This window comes from Tupaia chinensis, unplaced genomic scaffold, assembly GCF_000334495.1.
Source record: "Tupaia chinensis unplaced genomic scaffold, TupChi_1.0 Scaffold141320_1, whole genome shotgun sequence".
Classification (NCBI taxonomy): Eukaryota; Metazoa; Chordata; class Mammalia; order Scandentia; family Tupaiidae; genus Tupaia; species Tupaia belangeri.
Window position 1 is genome coordinate 2569 of NW_006201183.1, and position 4206 is coordinate 6774.

At 49.4% G+C, this 4206-nt stretch overlaps 1 pseudogene; it reads right to left on the reverse strand.

Annotated features, from left to right (window-relative positions):
* Positions 1 to 676: 676 nt before the first annotated feature.
* On the reverse strand, positions 677 to 3110 carry LOC102499990 (peptidyl-prolyl cis-trans isomerase FKBP3-like; annotated as a pseudogene).
* Positions 3111 to 4206: the final 1096 nt, after the last annotated feature.

A 4206-nucleotide genomic window follows, 5' to 3' on the forward strand; every position in this document is an offset into this window, starting at 1 on the left:
ATCCAGCCAGTGACTCTCTCCCGTGAAGGTTAGGTCTGCATGGACAATCCTTGTGAGACCTCAGAAATGTGGGAGGTCTGGGCTCAGGACGGAAGCGGCCAGGGCCCTGAATATTGCGTGGAATCCGTGGACCTCGACCAAGCGCTGCTGGCTCTGCACACCAAGTTCCCGGAGTGTCAGGCAGTCCAGGCAGCTAAACACTCTGAGGTCCCATCTTGGGCCACCAAAATGTCAACCTGAGATAAAGACTCTGCCCCAACCTCGTCAAGCAAGCAAAAACGGGTTATTCAAGCCAAAGCTTGTAGGCGCGCCTGGGAGCGAAAGCTTCATATAACTAAGCAGTGTTCTGCAATGTCAGACTTCGGGGTTTTCTGTTTTCTTTTTTCCAGACAATAAATACATTTTTATTGAGCCTTTTAGTTTACAATATGAGGTAAAAGGAAAAACAGATCTCAACCAATATGTTACATAGCTGTAGTAAAATATTTCAGACTTTAGCGATTTATAAGGGATTACATTTTTCAAAAGTTGAGATAAGTTATGAACAAATTTTCACTCCTTGAATTCTCCAGTTGAGTCTTCCCTTACAATAGTAACAAGCTCTAATTTGTGGCGTACGTGTCTTTAAGGCCAAGTTTTACTGTTGTTGATGTCTTTAGACATTTAGATTGGTATTTCAATCGATATCCACTAATTCCACTTCAAAAAAAAGTTTTGCATTTGGTGGAATTCTGGCCTCAGGCTGTCCTCTCTGTCCATAAGCCCATTCTGGTTCAATCTCCAGTGGAGCCTTTTCTCCCTGACTCACAGTCGAAAGTGCTTCATCCCACCCTCTGATAACTTTGCCTACTCCAGCCTTGAAGCTTAAAGGCTTGGCACTTATTTTCTTCTTCGAACTTGTTTGAATATTAGTATCGAACACCATCTTGTGGTGTTCCTGTATACCCGCAGTGAACAGCATCTCCCTTTTTAGGAAAGTTGGCTTTATCTCCTTTTTAAAGAATAGATGTTGTGGGAACCAGCAGTTAGCGTAATGGCTATGTCACTGGACTCCCATGCAGTCGACCACGGTTCGCGTTCCGGACCCAGCGGCTTAAAACTCACGCCGGGCACGTGTGCGTGCGTGCCCAAGATCCCGAGAGGAGAATGGAGGAGAAGGGATTGCGGTGTGGCCATCCCCTCTGGGGGGTGATTTCTCACTTTCTGTCTCTCTGTCTCTCTCTGTCTGCCTGGCGAGTGCACACGCCCTATAGCGAAAACCTCTCAAAAAAAAAAAAAAAGAATAGATGTTGTGTATTTTGGTGGACTCTCATCCTGAGTCTCTTCAGATTTGGTTTCCTTGGGTTTATCCTCACTAAGCTTCACATTTTTCACTTGCTCAGATCCTTTACTTATACTTTCAATACCCTTGAAACGCTTGCTTTCAAAAAGACGGTTATATGGGAACTGGCAGTTAGCGTAATGGCTATGTCGCTGGACTCCCACGTAGTCGACCGCGGTTCGTGTCCCGGACCCGGTGGCTTAAACTCACGCCGGGCGCGTGTGCGTGCGTGCCCAAGATCCCGAGAGGAGAATGGAGAAGGGATTGCGGCGTGACCATCCCCCCTGGGGGGTGATTTCTCGCTTTCTGTCTCTATGTCTCTCTCTGTCTGTCTGGCGAGCGCACGCGCCCTACAGTGAAAATCTCTCAAAAAAAAGAGACGGTTATATGCTGTAACTAAACGGTCCTCGTTGGCTGTCTTGGTGACGTTTTTCATGTTTCCTAGTAATTTATGTTCTGCCAGAAACAAATTTGAACCGTGTTCCCGCAGACACTTGCTAATGTCCTTCTTGGGCGACTGCTCGCTGCGCAGCGGCTCCCCCGGCCCCGCGCAGAGCACCGGCCGCCGTCTTTCCCCACTGCCGCTGCTTTTTGGGGTTCTCTTGGAAACAAAGGAAAGAACCATTAACACAAAAGAAAAATTACAAAATTGTTTCTCAGGGATTTGCATGACTCATATTAGTTAACACTTTGAGCACCAAGTTTTATCGTCCATGCACTGCCTCAGGGTTGAATTTCCACAACTATCATCTTCTATGCTGCAACCCGGGATACTGGAATCTGCTCTTTTTAAAAAAGATTTATTTATCTTACTTAATTTTATGTGTTGCTATTATTTATTTTTAATGTTATCACCGAGAGACAGAGAGGAAGGGAAGGTGAGAAAGCGAGCGGCCAGGTCCGGGACTCAGACTGGATTGGCCATGTGGGAGTCCAGCACTTAGCCACCCCGCCACCTGCTGGCCCCATGGGCTCAAGCTCTTTTAGCTTTCTGATAGTCAGCGTGCACGAGTAAGGTTGCACATCCACATCCCGCTCAAAGCCTGTCATTACAAATGCCTGACCAATCTCCTTCCTTTCTCATGCCGTAACGGGAAGTCAGGCTTGAGTCATCTTTACAGCCTTAGACATTCACAGGAAGATGGAGAGGACCGGCGTTCTGCTGATGGAGGACTTAACCTCTCTGGTTCGAGGACCAGACAAGAGAGATCCACATGCTCCAAATGAGAAGAGATCCTAAAATGCTGGCGTCCCTGGAATGGGTTCCGAGGACCGTCACATCACAAGGAGTTTTTCCAGTCCTACTGGGAGGTCAAGGGCCCAACTCTGAGGGTCCCTTCTCCAGGGTGAGCCTGGCTGTAAAAGCAGGACCATTTCCTCCTGTGCACTCAGGCCACCCGAACTGCCCCCTTAACCCCACGTGAGCATCATCGAGGCCGGTGGGCCTAGGGGAACTGCTCCCTGGGTCACAGTCCCTCCACTTCACACCCAGGACACATCGGTGAGCTCCATCATGGCTGCCCTGGCAGTTTCCCGCTGCTTCACATGACCTCATTCCTTGCAGACACCTCTGCACAGAAATTCCCAAATAAGAACCGAAAGAAAATGTCCCACTTTCATTCCTCCAGCTCTTTGTGTTCGGGATCAAACGTAGATAGTGACTTACCCTAAACAGCCTCAGTCTGTCTTCCACGGGATAAAGATCTGCAAGAGAAACTGATGGCAGGAAGGAGAGGCCCATTTCCTCGGCACTTCCTACACCTTCGCTTTCAGGAAACTTGAAGCACATCGTGCGTCCCGTCATTCAAGCATGATTGAGAAGGGACCCTTTTAAGATGCTCTCATGTCCCCAGGCATGTCGCAGCCAACTGTAGAAAGACCAGGACACCGGGCCAGCCTGTGGCATGGAGGTTAAGGCAGTTAGATCCACGTGGCCAACAGTGCAGTTCAAGTCCTGGACTCGCTGCTTGAGAAATACACCAGGCACGTGTGCATGTGTGCCCAGAAATCCTGACAGGAAGGAGACAGGGAGAAGCGATTGCAGTGTGAACATTCCCCATGGAGGGTGCTTTCTCACTCCCCCACCTCCAACTCTCTCCCGTGACATTAAATTAAATATTAAATTAAAAAGAAAGAAAGAAGGAAGAAGAAAGGAAGAAAGAAAAAGAATAAGAAAGAGAGACCAAAACACTGAAAAGGCCAGTGATTCAGGGGCGATCCGGTGGACTGTGCCTGACAAACTGGACAGTGAGCTGTGTGCACCCCGGCTGCACCCCGACGGGCCAAACCCGCCCTGTGGGGGCGTGCGGGTCCCTGCCTGCCTGTGAGGCTGCAAACGTGGGTCTGCGAGGAACAAGAGCTGTTTCTCTCAGGACTGACCCGAGGAGGTGCCGCTGGGACTTCTAGTCCACTTGGGGCCACACCGCAGTGGGGAGATGACTCCTGTCCACAGCCGGGACTGCTTTCTTTAAGAGGGGGCTGTGCTATGGCTTGATTCTTCTTTCCTTTTTTTTTTCTTTTTCTTTTTTTGGAGAGGTTTTTGCTATAGGGCATGTGCACTTGCCAGAAAGGCAGAGACAGAGAGACAGAAAGTGAGAAATCACCCCCCAAGGTGGATGGTCATGCCGTAATCCCTTCTCCTCCATTTTCCTCTCGGGATCTTGGGCACACACACACATGCGCCCAGCGTGAGTTTAAGCCACCGGGGCCGGGACTTGAACCGTAGTCGACTACATGGGAGTCCGGCAACATAGCCATTATGCTAACTGCTGGTCTCCCCAGAGATAACTTTCTTAAACGCGAGCAGCTCTCTGTTCCTCTGTGATCCGTCCTTTGCTTCCTCGGGGTTAGCTTGGTTCTCAGAGTTAAACACGTTTCCTGGGTCG